Here is a 20,157-nt window from a genome sequence, read left to right on the forward strand (position 1 = left end):
ATTTTATTGCTCTCTGGTTAAAAATGAGAATTGTTTTCGCAAGCGCAAAAGTTTCTGTTTTTTCAGCAAGATCAAACAACTATCACCCAAGAAGATCCTAAAGGCTTTACTTGGCACAAACACTGATTAAAACACAAAAAACACAATCATAATAGTATCATAATTGTGCCGACACTCAAAAACAGGAAGCAAAAAGCAAAAATAAATTTTATTCATTGGGTTGCCTCCCAACAAGCGCTTTAGTTTTACGCCCTTAGCTAGGCATAAAGCAAGGATCTAAGTTATGTTACCATTTTTCTTAATTCCCTTAGAGGTGTTTTCATCATGGGGTTTTGTAAAAACAACATAAAATATATTATCCATAGAAACCTTAGCATTATTAAGTTGCCCATTATCATAACCACGTTGATTTCTGGCAACAATCCAAGAGTAGTGTTGATTAACATTATTGAAAACTTGTTGAATTACATATAGAACGGGGACTTCCTTTTTAAGATTCTCATCAAAGATTTTATTATCCGCAAGCAAATCTCTTAATGCATAATCACTATTGTAAAGAATTTCATCTATCACGGGCTTTCCACGATTCATACCATAAAAATCAAAGATTTCCCTAGCTTTCCGTATGATATAGTCAAACTCATTCATAAGAACGAGAGTGGCCAATGTTTTAGCCTTAGGATTCTTTATAATGGGGAACTCAAAAGACAATCTCTACAAAGTAGGATGAGTACGGATAAATTTACTTTCAAGTTTCAGAACTAGTGCTGAAATAGCATCCGCATAAGATCTAGTGGTTCTAAGTATAGGAGCATCATCGAGACTTAGATTTCCCACACAATTGAAAATTTCTTGGGTACGTTCCTTTCCCATAACGTTCCCTTGTCCTAAGATAAAAGTTTTAGCATCCAGATTGCCCGTATGTCCAATTTTAGGAGTTAGGCCATCATCTGTTGGTGCCATACCGAAGTCACTCATGATTGCAAGCAAAGGGTAGATGTGACGAGAAAATGGCTAATGAAAAAGAGGGGCGAATAAAACGCCAAATTTTTGTGAAGTGGGGGAGAGGAAAACGAGAGGCAAATGGCAAATAATGTAAATTGTGAGGAGATGAGATTTGTGATTAGGAACTTGGTATATGTTGAAGATCCTCCCCGGCAACGGCGCCAGAAATTTCTTTTGATGCCGCTTGAAGCTACGTCGGTATTTTCCCAAAGAGGAAGGGATGATGCAACACAGCGGCGGTAGGTATTTCCCTCAGATATGAAACCAAGGTTATCGAACCAGTAGGAGAACCAAGCAACACAACGTAAACAACACCTGGACACAAATAACAACTACTCGCAACCCGACATGTAAAAGGAATTGTCAATCCCTTTCGGGTAACGGCGCCCCAAGATGGGCAAATAGACGTGAGAGAGTTGTAAATATTGATAGATAGAACGCCAAATAAAATAAACTGCAGCAAGGTATTTTTGTATTTTTTGGTTTAATAGATCTGAAAATAAAAGGCAAATAAAATAGATCGCAAAGGCAAATAATATGAGAAAGAGACTCGGAGGCCATAGGTTTCACTAGTGGCTTCTCTCGAGAAAAATAACAAACAACGGGTAAACAAATTACTATTGGGCAATCGATAGAACTTCAAATACTCATGAAGATATCTAGGCAATGATCATTATATAGGCATCACATCCAAGATTAGTAGACCGACTCCTGCCTGCATCTACTACTATTACTCCATACATCGACCGCTATCTAGCATGCATCTAGTGTATTAAGTTCATGGAGAAACAGAGTAATGCAATAAGAACGATGACATGATATAGACAAGATCTATCTATGTAGAGATAGACCCCATCGTTTTATCCTTAGTAGCAACAATACATACGTGTTGGTTCCCCTTCTGTCACTGGGATCAAGCACCGTAAGAACAAACCCACTACAAAGCACCTTTTCCCGTTGCAAGATAAATAGATCAAGTTGGCCAAACAAAACCCAAATATCGGAGAAGAAATACGAGGCTATAAGCAATCATGCATAAAAGAGATCAAAGAAACTCAAATACTTTCATGGATATAAAAAGATAGATCTGATCATAAACTCAAAGTTCATCTGATCCCAACAAACACACCGGAAAAAGAGTTACATCATATGGATCTCCAAGAGACCATTGTATTGAGAATCAAACGAGAGAGAGGAAGCCATTTAGCTACTAACTACGGACCCGAAGGTCTACAAAGAACTACTCATGCATCATCGGAGAGGAACCAATGTAGGTGGTGAACCCCATCCGTGATGGTTTCTAGATTGGATCTGGTGGTTCTGGACTCTGCGGAGGCTGGAATTGATTTTCGTCGACTCCCCTAGGGTTTCTGGAACATTGGGGTATGTATAGAGCAAAGAGGCGGTCCAGGGGCACCCGAGGTGGGCACAACCCACCAGGGTGCGCCTGGGCCTCCTGGCGCGCCCTGGTGGGTTGTGCTCTCCTTGGAGCACCCCCAGGCGCAGCCTTGGCCCATTAGGTGTCTTCTGGTCCATAAAAAACCTCCGTAAAGTTTTGTGGCATTTGGACTCCGTTTGGTATTGATTTTCTGCGATGTAAAAAACATGCAAAAAACAGCAACTGGCACTTGGCACTATGTCAATAGGTTAGTACCAGAAAATGATATAAAATGATTATAAAACCTCCAAGATTGATAATATAACAACATGGAACAATCAAAAATTATAGATATGTTGGAGACGTATCATCCTCTTCAAGGGAAAAACCAATGCAAGCTCAAGAAGTAGCAGGAAGAATTTCTGGTGCCGTTGCTGGGGAGATCTACGACAAGTCAAGACATACCAAGTACCCATCATAAACTCTCATCTCTCGCATTACATTATTCGCCACTCGCCTCTCATTTTCCTCTCCTCCACTTCTAAAACAATTTTCGAAAAGATTTGCCTTTTCGTTGCCCCTCTTCCGTTCATCTTCTTCGCTTGATTTTTGTGTGCTCGTGTGTTGGATTGCTTGCTTTGTCATGATGGCCCAAGAGAATACCAAATTGTGTGACTTTTCCAATACCAATAACAATGATTTTATTAGTACCCCGATTGCTCCCGCTACCAATGCGAAATCTTGTGAAATTAATGTTGCTTTGCTGAATCTTGTTATGAAAGATCAATTCTCCATCCTTCCAAGTGAAGATGCCGCATCCCATCTTAATAATTTCGTGGATTTGTGTGATATGCAAAAGAAAAAAAGATGTGGATAATGATATTGTTAAATTGAAGCTATTTATGTTCTCACTTCGGGATTGTGCTAAAACTTGGTTTTCATCTTTGCCTAAAAATAGTATTGATTCATGGGATAAGTGTAAAGATGCTTTTATTTCCAAGTATTTTCCTCCCGTTAAGATCAGCCCACTTAGGAACTATATTATGAATTTTAAGCAACTTGATCATGAGCATGTTGCACAATCTTGGGAGAGAATTAAATTGATGATATGAAATTACCCTACTCATGGTTTGAATTTATGGATGATTATACAAAATTTTTATGTCGGGTTGAACTTTTCTTCTAGAAATCTTTTAGATTCAGCCGCAGGAGGTACTTTTATGGAAATTACTTTAGGAGAAGCTACTAAATTCCTAGATAATATTATGGTTAATTATTCTCAATGGCATACCGAAAGATCTTCCACTAGTAAAAAGGTGCATGCGATTGAAGAGATTAATGTTTTGAGTGGAAAGATGGATGAGCTTATGAAATTATTTGCTAGCAAGAGTGCTTCTATTGATCCTAATGGTATGCCTTTGTCTACTTTGATTGAAAATAATAATGAATCTATGGGTGTGAGTTTTGTTGGTATGATTTTTTGGTAATAACGTGTATAGAGGTAATTTTAATCTTAGGCCGTTTCCTAGTCATTCCTCTAATAATTATGGTAATTCATACAACAATTCTTATGGAAATTACAATAAGATGTCCTTTGATTTTGAGAATAGTGTTAAATAATTTATGAATTTGCAAAAGAATTTCAATCCTTTGATTGAAGAAAAATTGCTCAAGATTGATGATTTGGCTAGGAACGTGGATATAATTTCTCTTGATGTTGATTCTTTGAAACTTAGATATATTCCACCCAAGCATGATATTAATGAGTCTCTCAAAGCTACGAGAATTTCCATTGGTGGGTGCAAAGAAAGAACCGCTAAGATGCGTGCTAAAAAGGATTGGTTTGTAAGAACGTGTTCTTCTAGTTTCCATGAAAATAATGATGAAGATCTTAAAGTGATTGATGTGACTCCTATTGAATCTTATCAGATAGAGGAACCCACTTTACCTCAAAGTTCTGGAAGCAGTTGCACGAAACTTTGGGAACCAGGCTAGAATTCAGTATAGCTTTTCATCCGCAGACAGATGGACAGACCGAGAGAGTCAATCAGATTTTGGAGAATATGCTGAGAGCTTGTGCGCTAGATTATGGATCTAGTTGGGACGATAATTTTCCATATGCAGAGTTCTCTTACAACAACAGTTACCAAACCAGTTTGAAGATGGCCCCTTTTGAAGCTTTGTACGGAAGGAGGTGCAGGACACTGTTGTCGTGGGACGAAGTTGGAGACTGTCAGTTGTTTGGACCTGACTTGATTAAGGAGTCTGAACAGAAAGTGAAGTTGATTCGCGATAGGCGCAAGGTAGCCCAGTCCAGACAGAAGAGTTATGCAGATTCTAAACGCAGGGAGACAGTTTACGAAGTTGGAGACAGAGCTTATCTTCGAGTATCTCCACTTTGGGGAACAAAGCGTTTTGGAGTTAAAGGGAAGTCAGCGCCACGATTTGTAGGACCATATCGAATTTTGGAACTTATGGGAGAAGTGGCCTACAAGTTGAAATTGCCCGAAGGATTGTCAGGAATTAATGATTTGTTCCACGTTTCATAGTTAAAGAAGTGTCACGCGGAGATGGCTAACGTACCATTGAGAGACACAGTGCCTTTGGAAACTATTCAGTTGGATAACGATTTGACCTACGAGGAGAAACCAGTTAAGATCCTCGAGTTTGCCAGCCGAGTTACTCGCAGCAAAGTTATCAAGTTTTGCAAGGTTTAGTGGAGCCACCACACGGAGGATGAAGCCACCTGGGAACGAGAGGAAGATTTGCTCAAAGACCACCCTCACCTATTTTCTAGCCAACCCGAATCTCGAGGGCGAGATTCATCTTAAGGGGGGTAGGTTTGTAACATTCCAAATTTTCAATTTGGAATGTTATACATTAGATCATCATGCATATCATATTTTATTTGCTTTGGGTTTTGATCCTAGAAAATTCTAAGCAACTCAAGGACCCACGGAGAGAGTTGGGGATTTCGTTATTTTCATATTTGAGTTTTTCTCAAATTTTGAGAATAGGATCATTTGATTTTATTTATTTTATCATCAATTATTTCTATTACAAAAATATGAGAGAGGGAATAAAATGACTTTCCCAAAATATAGAAATATTGAGGATTTAATAAAAAAATCAAATAGTTTTATTTCGGAGTTTTTTTGTTGTTTTATTTGAATTAGGAAAAATGCGCGTTTTTCAAAATTTCATTTAGGGCCCAAATAAATGTTCACTTTGACGGGCTTGATTTTAGAAGCCCGGGAAACTTTATTTCGGGATTTTTGGAGTCCGTTTAGTATTTCTTTTTATTTTTTTCTTCCGAGCGTAATTATTTAAAAAAACGGAACCAACTATGGGCCGTACTCGGCTAGGACTCCGCCTGGCTGGGGCCTTTATAAGCCGGGGCAAGCCAGCCCGAAGGCCCAGCCGCCCCGAAACCCTAGCCGCGCCCAGCCCCAGCCCCGCCGCCGCCGCCGCCGCCGCGCTGCGCCGCCGCCGATCCGCATGAGCCACGCGTCGCCCGAGGTTCGCCGCACCTCGAAATCCATGCCGTTTAAAAAAAATTCCGTTCGTCGTTTTTCTTTTTCGTCGGATTTTTCCGCGGTTATTTTCTGATCGCGATTTCTGATCCGATTTTCGTTTTAGTTTTTCTTTTCGCTCGTTTATCGGAATCAGGCGATTCAAGCGCCTGGAGTTTCGTCTCGAAACCCTCTATCCAAATAATCAACTTAAACAAGTTTTTGCTTCTGTAAAATTTGACTTAGGTTCAGATTACTAGAATGAAGTTGTTTTCTTTCGCCGTTTGACTTTCTTTGCTTCGTTCGATTTGATTCTTTTTGCCAACCGGAGTTCTTAAGTTGAACCTTCTGGTTAGATCTCTTATTTGAGTTTTACCTGTGCATTAGATGAGTACTTATTGTATGCTTGTTTGTTTGCCTGCGATAGAGTACCCGGAGTGCGCCGCCTGTTACTTCGAATCGTTAGGTTTCACGGATCATCAGCAAGGCAAGTAACACTTTGATCATACCTTTTCTACAACCCAGTTTTTTTTGCATTAGATCAATCTTCACACATTGCATGATTAGGATCTAATTAAACTGTGGGATGGGAAGTAGATGAGGTAGTACCTATTACCTGTTTATTATCAAACCATTGGGAGTTACTTCTATGTTTGCTTATTATGCCATGCTATGCTAGTAGACGTGGATTGGGTGAGTGAAATCCATGACAGATGTGAGATTGATAATTAATGGTTTATCTAAGGTGGCAACTTAAACACACATTTGGGTGGATTGAGGCACCTGGGTATTCCAGGACCTGCCTGTTTTCTTTTGGACCGCCACCCAGGCTCAAAGGGATCATGAGATTTTTCAAACTAGAAACTTCCGTGTGCAGCCACAAGCCATTATGGGCTCTGGCATAGTTGATTAAGTCATGCGAACTCTTACAGGGTAGACTAGCAGATGTAGGGGAAAGTAGGTGTACCGGTCTAACCATCGTAAGGTGCTAGCGCTTCTGAAAGACTGTGTCTCGGTCATCCGTTTCTCAAACACCATGTAGTGCGAGAAATCCAATGGAGGCGATCGAGTCTTATGGGGAAAAGTGCGCAAACCTCTGCAGAGTGTAACAAACTAATCATGATTAGCCGTGTCCCCGGTTATGGACATCTTGAGTGTCTAGTATCTGGATTATCATGTGAATCTCAACATGTTACTCTAAAATTAATGTTGTTGGGTTAATGATGATGCTTAATTGGGATTGAGAATGTTGGGGAACGTAGAAATAATTCAAAAAAATTCTACGTGTCACCAAGATCAATCTATGGAGTCATCTAGCAACGAGGGAGGAGTGGATCTACATACCCTTGTAGATCGCGCGCGGAAGCGTTCAAGAGAACGGGGTTGATGGAGTCGTACTCGTCGTGATCCAAATCACCGATGATCCTAGCACCGAACGGATGGCACCTCTGCGTTCAACACACGTACGGAGCAGCAACATCTCCTCCTTCTTGATCCAGCAAGGGGGGAGGAGAGGTTGATGGAGATCCAGCAGCACGAAGGCGTGGTGGTGGAAGTAGCGGGATTCCAACAGGGCTTCGCCAAGCGCTGCGGGAGGAGGGAGATGTGTCATGGGAGGGAGAGGGAGGCGCCAGGGCTTAGGTGAGGCTGCCCTCCCTTCCCCCCACTATATATAGGGCCAAAGGAGAGGGGGGGGCGCAGCCTTGGCCCTTCCTCCAAGGAAGGGTGCGGCCAGGGAGGAGTCCATCCTCCCCAAGGCACCTAGGAGGTGCCTTCCCCTTTTAGGACTCTTCCCTTCCCTTATCTCTTGGCGCATGGGACTCTTGGGGCTGGTGCCCTTGGCCCATATAGGCCAAGGCGCACACCCCTACAGCCCATGTGGCCCCCGGGGCAGGTGGACCCCCTTGGTGGACCCCCGGACCCCTTTCGGCACTCCCGGTACAATACCGATAATGCGCGAAACTTTTCCGGTGACCAAAACAAGACTTCCCATATATAAATCTTTACCTCCGGACCATTCCGGAACTCCTCGTGACGTCCGGGATCTCATCCGGGACTCCGAACAACTTTCGGGTTACCGCATACTAATATCTCTATAACCCTAGCGTCACTGAACCTTAAGTGTGTAGACCCTACGGGTTCGGGAACCATGCAGACATGACCGAGACGTTCTCCGGCCAATAACCAACAGCGGGATCTGGATACCCATGTTGGCTCCCACATGCTCCACGATGATCTTATCGGATGAACCACGATGTCAAGGACTTAATCAATCCCGTATACAATTCCCTTTGTCTATCGGTACGATACTTGCCCGAGATTCGATCGTCGGTATCCCGATACCTTGTTCAATCTCGTTACCGGCAAGTCTCTTTACTCGTTCCGTAACACATCATCCTGTGATCAACTCCTTGGTCACATTGTGCACATTATGATGATGTCCTACCGAGTGGGCCCAGAGATACCTCTCCGTTTACACGGAGTGATAAATCCCAGTCTTGATTCGTGCCAACCCAACAGACACTTTCGGAGATACCTGTAGTGTACCTTTATAGTCACCCAGTTACGTTGTGACGTTTGGCACACCCAAAGCACTCCTACGGTATCCGGGAGTTGCACAATCTCATGGTCTAAGGAAATGATACTTGACATTAGAAAAGCTTTAGCATACGAACTACATGATCTTGTGCTAGGCTTAGGATTGGGTCTTTGTCCATCACATCATTCTCCTAATGATGTGATCCCGTTATCAATGACATCCAATGTCCATGGTCAGGAAACCGTAACCATCTATTGATCAACGAGCTAGTCAACTAGAGGCTTACTAGGGACATGGTGTTGTCTATGTATCCACACATGTATCTGAGTTTCCTATCAATACAATTCTAGCATGGATAATAAACGATTATCATGAACAAGGAAATATAATAATAACTAATTTATTATTGCCTCTAGGGCATATTTCCAACAGTCTCCCACTTGCACTAGAGTCAATAATCCAGTTCACATCGATATGTGATTAACACTCAAGGTCACATCCCCATGTGACTAACACCCAAAGAGTTTACTAGAGTCAATAATCTAGTTCACATTACCATGTGATTAACACTCGATGAGTTCTGGGTTTGATCATGTTATGCTTGTGAGAGATGTTATAGTCAACTGGTCTGAATCATTCAGATCCGTATGTACTTCGCAAATTTCTATGTCATCTTGTAGATGCAACTACTACACTACATTTGGAGCTATTCAAATTAACTGTTCTACTATACGAATCCAGTTTACTACTCAGAATAATCTGGATTAGTGTCAAAGTTTGCATCGGCGTAACCCTTTACGACGAACTCTTTTACCACCTCCATAATCGAGAAAATTCCTTAGTCCACTAGTTACTAAGGATAACTTTGACCGCTGTCCTGTGATCCATTCTTGGATCACTCCTGTACCCCTTGACTGACTCATGGCAAGGCACACTTCAGGTGCGGCACACAGCATAGCATACTGTAGAGAGCCTATGACAAAATCATAGGGGACGACCTTCGTCCTTCCTCATTCTTCTGCCATGGTCGAGCTTTAAGTCTTAACTTCATACCTTACAACTCAGGCAAGAACTCCTTCTTTGACTGATCCATCTTGAATACCTTCAAGATCATGTCAAGGTATGTGCTCATTTGAAAGTACCATTAAGCATTTTGATCTATCCTTATAGATCTTGATGCTCAATGTTCAAGTAGCTTAATCCAGGCTTTCCATTGAAAAACACTTTTCAAATAACTCTGCATGCTTTCCAGAAATTCTACATCATTTCCGATCAACAATATGTCAACAACATATACTCATCAGAAATTCTATAGTGCTCCCACTCACTTCTTTGGAAATACAAGTTTCTCATAAACTTTGTATAAACCCAAAATCTTTGATCATCTCATCAAAGCGTACATTCCAACTCCGAGATGCTTACTCTAGTCCTTAGAAGGATTGCTGGAGCTTTGCATACTTATTAGCATCTTTCAGGATTGACAAAACCTTCCGGTTGTATCACATACAACCTTTCCTCAAAAAAATCATCGAGGAAACAATGTTTTGACATCCTATCTGCAAGATTTCATAAATAATACAGTAATCGCTAATATAATTCCAACAGACTCTTAGCATCGCTACGAGTGAGAAAGTCTCATCGTAGTCAACTCCTTGAACTTGTCGGAAAACATCTTAACAACAAGTCGAGCTTTCTTAATGGTGATACTTACCATCATTGTCCGTCTTCCTTATAAAATCCATATGTACCTAACAGCCTTATGACCATCAAGTAGTTCTTCCAAAGTCTACACTTTGTTTTCATATATGGATCCTCTCTCGGATTATATGGCCTCGAGCCATTTATCGGAATCCGGGCCCACCATCGCTTCTCCATAGCTCGTAGGTTCATTGTTGTCTAGCAACATGACTTCCAAGACAGGATTACGTACCACTCTAAAGTAGTACGCATCCTTGTCATCCCACGAGGTTTGGTAGTGACTTGATCTGAAGTTTCATGATCACTATCATAAGCTTCCACTTCAACTGGTGTAGGTGCCACAGGAACAACTCCCTGTGCCCTGCCACACACTAGTTGAAGAGATGGTTCAATAACCTCATCAAGTCTCCACCATCCTCCCACTCAATTCTTTCGAGAGAAACTTTTCCTCGAGAAAGGACCCGATTCTAGAAACAATCCCTTATTGCTTTCGAATCTGAGACATGAGGTATACCCAACTGTTTTGGGTGTCCTATGAAGATGCATTTATCCGCTTTGGGTTCGAGCTTATCAGCCTGAAACTTTTTCACATAAGCGTCACAGCCCCAAACTTTTAAGAAATGACAGCTTAGGTTTCTCTAAACCATAGTTCATACGGTGTCATCTCATCGGAATTACGTGGTGCCCTATTTAAAGTGAATGTGGTTGTCTCTAATGCCTAACCCATAAACTATCGTGGTAATTCGATAAGAGACATCATGGTATGCATCATATCCAATGGGGTGCAGTTATGATGTTCGGACACACCATCACACCATGGTGTTCCTGGCTGTATTGGTTGTGAAACAACTTCCACAATGTCTTAATTCTGTGCCAAACTCGTAATTCAGATATTCATCTCTACGATCATATCATAGACATTTTATCCTCTTGTCACGATGATCTTTCAACTTCACCCTGAAATTACTTGAACCTTTCAATAATTCAGACTCGTGATTCATCAAGTGAATATACTCAACATCTACTCAAATCATCTGTGAAGTAAGAACATAACGATATCCACTACACGCCTCAGCACTCATTGGACTGCACACATCAAAATGTATTACTTCCAACAAGTTGCTTTCTAGTTTCATTTTACTGAAAATGAGGCTTTCAGTCATCTTGCCCATGTGGTATGATTTGCATGTCTCAAGTGATTCAAAATCAAGTGAGTCAAAACGGTCCATTTGCATGGAGTTTCTTCATGCATATACACCAATAGACATGGTTCGCATGTCTCAAACTTTTCAAAAATGAGTGAGTCCAAAGATCCATCAACATGGAGCCTCTTCATGCGTTTTATACCGATATGACTTAAGTGGAAGTGCCACAAGTAGGTGGTACTATCATTACTATCTTATATCTTTTGGCATGAACATGTGTATCACTATGATCGAGATTCAATGAACCATTCACTTTAGATGCAAGACCATTGAAGGTATTATTCAAATAAACAGAGTAACCATTATTCTCCTTAAATGAATAAGCGTATTGCGATAGACATAATCCAATCATGTCTATGCTCAACGCAAACACCAATCTCGATGGTAGAGGGAGCGTGCGATGCTTGATCATATCAACATTGGAAACACTTCCAACACATATTGTCAGCTCACCTTTAGCTAGTCTCCGTTTATTCCGTAGCTTTTATTTTGAGTTACTAACACTTAGCAACCGAACCGGTATCTAATACCCTGGTGCTACTAGGAGTACTAGTAAAGTACACATCAACACAATGTATATCCAATATACTTCTATCGACCTTGCCAGCCTTCTCATCTACCAAGTATCTAGGGTAATTCTGCTCCAATGGCTGTTCCCCTTATTACAGAAGCACTTAGTCTCGGGTTTGGGTTCAACCTTGGGTTTCTTCACTAGAGCAGCAGCTGAATTGCCGTTTCATGAAGTATCCCTTCTTGCCCTTGCCCTTCTTGAAACTAGTGGTTTCACCAACCATCAACAATTGATGCTCCTTCTTGATTTCTACTTTTGTGGTGTCAAACATCGCGAATATCTCAAGGATCATCATATATGTCCCTGATATATCATAGTTCATCATGAAGCTCTAGCAGTTTGGTGGTAATGACTTCGGAGAAACATCACTATCTCATCTGGAAGATCAACTCCCACTCAATTCAAATGATTGTTGTACTTAGACAATCTGAGCACAAGCTCAACAATTGAGCTTTTCTCCCTTAGTTGCAGGCTAAGAAAATCGTCGGAGGTCTTATACCTCTTGACGTGGGCACGAGCCTGAAATCCCAATTTCAGTCCTTAGAACATCTCATATGTTCTGCGATGTTTCAAAAACGTCTTTGGTGCCTCAATTCTAGACCATTTAGCATTACACACTGAACTATCATGTAGTCATCAAAACGTGTATGTCAGATGTTCGCAACATCCACAGACGACGTTCGAGGTTCAGCACACTGAGCGGTGCATTAAGGACATAATCCTTCTATGAAGCAATGAGGACAATCCTCAGTTTACGGACCTAGTCCGCATAATTGCTACTATCAACTTTCAACTAAATTTTCTCTAGGAACATACCTAAACAGTAGAACTAAAGCGCGAGCTACGACATAATTTGCGAAGACCTTTTGACTATGTTCAGGATAATTAAGTTCATCTTATGAACTCCCACTCAGATAGACATCCCTCTAGTCATCTAAGTGATTACATGATCCGAGTCAACTAGGCCGTGTCCGATCATCACGTGAGACGGACTAGTCAGCATCGGTGAACATCTTCATGTTGATCATATCTACCATACGACTCATGCTCGACCTTTCGGTCTCTTGTGTTCCGAGGCCATGTCTGTACATGCTAGGCTCGTCAAGTCAACCTAAGTGTTTCGCATGTGTTCCGAGGCCATGTCTGTACATGCTAGGCTCGTCAACACCCGTTGTATTCGAACGTAAGAATCTATCACACCCGATCATCACGTGGTGCTTCGAAATGACGAACTTTCGCAACGGTGCACAATTAGGGGGAACACTTTCTTGAAATTTTAATGAGGGATCATCTTATTTACTACCGTCGTTCTAAGCAAATAAGATGTATAAACATGATAAACATCACATGCAATCAAATAGTGACATGATATGGCCAATATCATATTGCTCCTTTTGATCTCCATCTTCGGGGCTCCATGATCATCATCGTCACCGGCATGACACCATGATCTCCATCATCGTGTCTTCATGAAGTTGTCTCGCCAACTATTACTTCTACTACTATAGCTAACGGTTAGCAATAAAGTAAAGTAATGAATGCCTAATAATGATGATCATCATACTTATATTTTTCTTACAACTCAACAATTACAACTCGATACTTAGAACAAAACATGACTCTATATGAATGCCTCCGGCGGTGTACCGGGATATGCAATGAATCAAGAGTGACACGTATGAAAGAATTATGAATGGTGGCTTTGCCACAAATACGATGTCAACTACATGATCATGCTAAGCAATATGACAATGATGGAGTGTGTCATAATAAACGAAATGCTGGAAAGTTGCATGGCAATATATCTCGGAATGGCTATGGAAATGCCATAATAGGTAGGTATGGTGGCTGTTTTGAGGAAGGTATATGGTGGGTGTATGATACCGGTGAAAGGTGCGTGGTATTAGAGAGGCTAGCAAAGGTGGAAGGGTGAGAGTGCGTATAATCCATGGACTCAACATTAGTCATAAAGAACTCATATACTTATTGCAAAAATCTACAAGTTATCAAAGCAAAGTATCACGCACATGCTCCTAGGGGGGGTAGATTGGTAGGAAAAGACCATCGCTCATCCTCGACCGTCACTCATAAGGAAGACAATCAATAAATAAATCATGCTCCGACTTCATCACATAACGGTTCACCATACATGCATGCTACGGGAATCACAAACTTCAACACAAGTATTTCTCAAATTCACAACTACTCAACTAGCATGACTTTAATATCACCATCTCCATATCTCAAAACAATTATCAAGTATCAAACTTATCATAGTATTCAACACACTCATAAGAAAGTTTTATTATTAATCTTGTATACCAAGCATATTAGGATTTTAAGCAAATTACCATGCTATTTAAGACTCTCAAAATAATGTAAGTGAAGCATGAGAGATCAATAGTTTCTATAAAAAAATCCACCACCGTGCTCTAAAAGATATAAGTGAAGCACTAGAGCAAAATTATATCACTCAAAAGATATAAGCGAAGCACATAGAGTATTCTAACAAATTCCAGATCATGTATGGCTCTATAAAAAGGTGTGTACAGCAAGGATGATTGTGGTGAACTAACAAAAAAAGACTCAAATAATACAAGACGCTCCAAGCAAAACACATATCATGTGGCGAATAAAAATATAGCTCCAAGTAAAGTTACCGATAGAAGTAGACGAAAGAGGGGATGCCTTCCGGGGCATCCCCAAGCTTTGGCTTTTAGGTGTCCTTAGATTATCTTGGGGGTGCCATAGGTGTCCTTGTTCCATAACCCATCAAATCTTTACCCAAAACTTGAAAACTTCACAACACAAAACTTAAAGTAGAAAATCTCGTGAGCTCCGTTAGCGAAAGAAAACAAAAGACCACTTCAAGGTACTGTAATGGACTCATTCTTTATTTATATGGGTGTTATACCTACTGTATTCCAACTTTTCATGGTTTATAAACTATTTTACTAGCCACAGATTCATCAAAATAAGCAAACAACACACGAAAAACAGAATCTGTCAAAAACAGAACAGTCTGTAGTAATCTGTAGCTAGCAAAAGATCTGGAACCCCAAAAATTCTAAAATAAATTGCTGGACGTGAGGAATTTATCTATTAATCATCTGAAGAAATAATTAACTAATTATCACTCTCCAAATAAAAATGACAGCAGTTCTCGTGAGCGCTAAAGTTTCTGTTTTTTACAGCAAGTTCAACAAGACTTTCCCCAAGTCTTCCCAACGGTTCTACTTGACACAAACACTAATTAAGCACAAAAAACACAACACAAATAGAGGCTAGATAATTTACTTATTACTAAACAGGATCAAAAGCAAGGAATAAAAATAAAATCGGGTTGCCTCCCAACAAGCGCTATCGTTTAACGCCACTAGCTAGGCATAACAAGCAAGAATAGATCTAGTTATTGCCATCTTTGGTAGGCAATCCATAAGTGGATCTCATAATAGATTCATAAGGTAATTTAATTTTATTTCTAGGAAAGTGTTCCATGCCTTTCCTTAATGGAAATTGGAATTTAATATTTCCTTCCTTCATATCAATAATTGCACCAATCATTCTAAGGAAAGGTCTACCAAGAATAATAGGACATGAAGGATTGCAATCTATGTCAAGAGCAATAAAATCTACAGGCACATAATTCCTATTTGCAACAATAAGAACATCATTAATTCTTCCCATAGGTTTCTTAATAGTGGAATCCGCAAGGTGCAATTTAGAGAGCAATCATCAAAATCACGGAAACCTAGCAAATCACACAAAGTCTTTGGAATCATGGAAACACTAGCACCCAAATCATATAAAGCATAGCATTCATGATCTTTAATTTTAATTTTAATAGTTGGTTCCCACTCATCATAAATTTTTCTAGGGATAGAAACTTCCAATTCAAGTTTTTCTTCATAAGATTGCATCAAGGCATCAACGATATGTTTAGTAAACGCTTTATTTTGACTATAAGCGCGAGGAGAATTTAGCACTGATTGCAACAAGAAAATACAATCAAGCAAAGAGCAATTTTCATAGTTAAATTCCTTGAAATCCATAATAGTGGGTTTAGCAACATCTAGGGTTTTAATTTCTTCAATCCCACTTTTATCAAATTTAGCATCAAGATCAAAAGATTCAGAATTCTTGGAACGCCTACTAGGTAAAGGTGGATCATATTCAGTCCCATCATTATCAAGATTCATATTGCAAAATAAAGATTTAATAGGGGACACATCAATAACTTTTAGATCTTCATCATTATTTTCATAGCAACTAGAAGAACACGCTTTTATAAAGGCATCTTTCTTAGCATGCATCCTAGCGGTTCTTTCTTTGCACTCATCAATGGAAATTCTCATGGCTTTGAGAGACTCATTGATATCATGCTTAGGTGGAATAGATCTAAGTTTCAAAGAATCAACATCAAGAGCAATTCTATCAACGTTCCTAGCCAAATCATCAATCTTAAGCAATTTTTCTTCAATCATAGCATTAAAATTCTTTTGCAAAGTAATAAATTCTTTAATATTAGAATCAAAATGAGAGGGCATCTTATTATAATTTCCATAAGAATTGTTGTAGGAATTACCATAATTATTAGAGGGATTACTAGGATAAGGCCTAGGATTGAAATTTCCTCTATACGTGTTGTTACCAAAATTGTTCCTACCAACAAAATTCACATCCATAGATTCATTATTATTCTCAATCAAAGTAGACAAGGGCATATCATTAGGATCATAAGAAACACTCTTAGTAGCAAATAATTTCATAAGTTCATCCATCTTTCCACTCAAAACATTAATTTCTTCTATCACATGCACCTTTTTATTAGTAGATCTTTCAGTATGCCATTGAGAATAATTAACCATAATATTATCTAGGAGTTTAGTAGCTTCTCCTAAAGTGATTTCCATAAAAGTGCCTCCCGCGGCCGAATCTAAAAGATTTCTAGAAGCAAAATTCAATCTGGCATAAAAAATTGTATAATCATCCACAAATTTAAACCATGAGCAGGGCAATTACATATAATTAATTTCATTCTCTCTCAAGCTTGTGCAACACGTTCATGATCAAGTTGCCTAAAATTCATAATATCATTTCTAGGAGAGATGATCTTAGTGGGAGGAAAATACTTAGAGATAAAAGCATCTTTGCACTTATTCCATGAATCAATACTATTTTTAGGCAAAGATGAAAACCAAGCTTTAGCACGATCTCTAAGCAAAAAAGGAAATAGCTTCAATTTAACAATATCATTATCCACATATTTCTTCTTTTGCATGTCACACAAATCAACGAAGCTATTTAGATGGGTAGCGGCATCTTCACTAGGAAGGCCGGAGAACAGATCTTTCATAACAAGATTCAGCAAAGCAGCATTAATTTCACAAGATTCAACATCGGTAAGAGGAGCAATCGGAGTGCTAATAAAATCATTGTTGTTGGTATTGGTGAAGTCACACAATTTAGTATTATCTTCACTACTAGAAAAAGGGCTATAGATGGGATTGACACTAATGGCGCACCAGACAAGCGGTGCGCCATTAGTATATACTAATGGCGCACCTCCTTCTGATACGCCATTAGAGCTGAAACTACTAATGGCGCACCTGGCCCAGGATGCGCCATTAGTATCAATTTTTTTTGAACTAGTGCGCCTGTCCAAACATACTAATGGCGCATCCAGACACAGTGCGCCATTACTAGTTGTAACTAGTAATGGCGCACCTGTCGGAAAGTGCGCCACTAATGTTGTTTTTTTATTATATTTTTTATTCCTTTTTTTGCAAAACTACTAATGGCGCACTATGGAACAGTGCGCCATTAGTATGTTTTTTTTGCAAAACTACTAATGGCGCACCATCAGAAGGTGCGCCATTAGTAACCTGGATTACTAATGGCGCATTTAGAGTTGGTGCGCCATTAGTAAGTGGGCAGCAACAAGATATTTTGGACAGCCTCTCCTACCCACACTCACTTTCTCCCCACTTCATTCTCTCCACCTCCTCCTTGTCTCGGGTGCCTCCTCTTTTTCACCTCATTTCCACCATAGATTCATTCAATTTAAGTGGTTAAATTACCTTGTTTCGATAGGTAAGTAAGGGGGAAGCTATATTTATGTTGTTCTCCCTACAACAATGTGCACATGCACTTTTTATGGCCTAGCTAGATCTATGTATGTTCATGGTATTGCATATGTTTGTGGTGTTGCATATGTGTTTGTGTTTGGAGGTGTACCGATATTTGAAATGCGATAGTTGCCAATATTTTGCCGGAATGTTGATTCATTTCCGTTTCGGCGAGAATTTTGGCATTAAGCATTCTTTTTGGTCCTATTTTTAGGGAAAGTCATGCCAAATTTTTTCTTGGTTCTAAAATATCGTTTTGCTCTACCCCACAGGCGGCCATGGTTCGCACGATGACCGAAGGCATGTGAATAGGTTTTAGAGGTCCGCGTAGGCCGAGATGCTTCAAAAGAACGAGACGGAGATAAGATGTCCGTGTCGAAGATGCAAGCTGAAGAGCCTTATTGCGGACCCGGAATCCGGGCAGGTGCGGGGCCACCTGCTCTTGCGTGGTTTCATGGATGGCTATCAGTGGCAAGGTGATGAAGATGACTACGAAGTCGTCCATGGGGGCCGGGCAAGAAATGAGGAAGGGCAGCAAGACAACCACCGCGGCTCGGGCGGGCGAGAAGACGAAGAATCCCCAGGAGATGATCACGACGGTGATGCTGTACACAGTCATCATGTAGAAGATGCAGGACATGATGATGAGGAAGATGCCGGAGCAGACGACGGGCATGATCATGAAGATGATGATGTCGGCGGAGCAGACGACGCTGGACCATCGATGGGCTGGGTGCAGGACCCTCATATTCAAGAGCTGCTTCTCAAGCAGACGGATAACGTAAGAGCTGCCGCCCGAGAGAAAGCCAAGATGGATCAACTTGAGTTAGACGCGGTTACTCCATTGTATGAAGGATGCAGGCCTGAGGATACCCGCCTGAAAGTAACGCTCATGGCTCTGGAGATGAAGGTAAAACACAAAATGACCGACGCATGCTTCGACGAGAACATGTCATTCTGGCATGAACGTCTTCCCAAGGGGAACAAGTGCCCGACCAGTTTGGAGGAGGCGAAGAAAATCGTGTGTCCTCTGGATTTACAGCACGTGAAATACCATGTGTGCATGAACAATTGCATCATTTATCGGGACGAGCACGCGGAGTCTACCATATGTCCGGTGTGCGGCGTCACTCGATACAAGAAGAGGAAGAAAGCTCCTCGAAAAGTGGTGTGGTACTTTCCGATCACTCCTCGTCTGCAGCGGTATTTCGCGGACCCTAAGGTAGCAAAGCTCCTGCGTTGGCACGCGGATAGGGAGGAGAAGAAGCAAGAAGATGACGCAAATGATCCGGAGATAGATAAAAAAGACAAGATGCTGAGTCACCCTAAGGATGCGAGCCAGTGGAAAGCGTTGAACTTCGAAGACCCAGAATTTGGGAACGATCCAAGGAACATCGTGCTGGGCGCGAGCACCGATGGAGTCAATCCGTTTGGCAGCCAGAGAAGCACACATAGCACCTGGCCTGTGTTTGTGTGGATGTACAACCTTCCCCCCTGGTTGTGCATGAAGAGGAAGTACATTCACATGAGTATGCTAATTCAAGGACCGAAACAACCAGGGAACGACATCAATTTGTATCTGGGGCTGCTGAAAGAGGAGCTTGACACGCTGTGGAAAACGCCAGCCAATACGTGGGACGCTGCAGAGAAAGAATATTTCCCTATGAGAGCCATGCTGCTCACGACGGTGCACGACTATCTCGGTTACGGATATGTCGCGGGGCAGGTGGTCCACGGATTTTCTGGATGCGTCAGGTGCATGGATGACACAATGTATCGCCAGCTAGATAGAGATCCCGGGTCTTCGAAAACCGTGTTCATGGGACATCGAAGGTGGCTTCGCGACGATGACCCGTGGAGAAAACGCAAGGATCTGTTCGATGGTGAAACCGAACCCCGAGGACGCCCGCGTACGAGGAGCGGCGAGGAAATAGACGAGCTGTTGAAAAATTGGAAAGACTGCCCACTGCCGGGAAAGAAGCAAAAGGCGCCAGAGCCGGGAAAGAAGCGAAAGGCGCTAGAGCCGCTGCTGAAGGTATGGAAAACGAGGTCTGTTTTCTGGGACTTGCCGTACTGGAAGATCCACCGTGTGCCTCACAGCCTTGATGTCATGCATATCAC

Source organism: Triticum aestivum, chromosome 7A (assembly GCF_018294505.1).
Source record: "Triticum aestivum cultivar Chinese Spring chromosome 7A, IWGSC CS RefSeq v2.1, whole genome shotgun sequence".
NCBI classification, from domain to species: Eukaryota; Viridiplantae; Streptophyta; class Magnoliopsida; order Poales; family Poaceae; genus Triticum; species Triticum aestivum.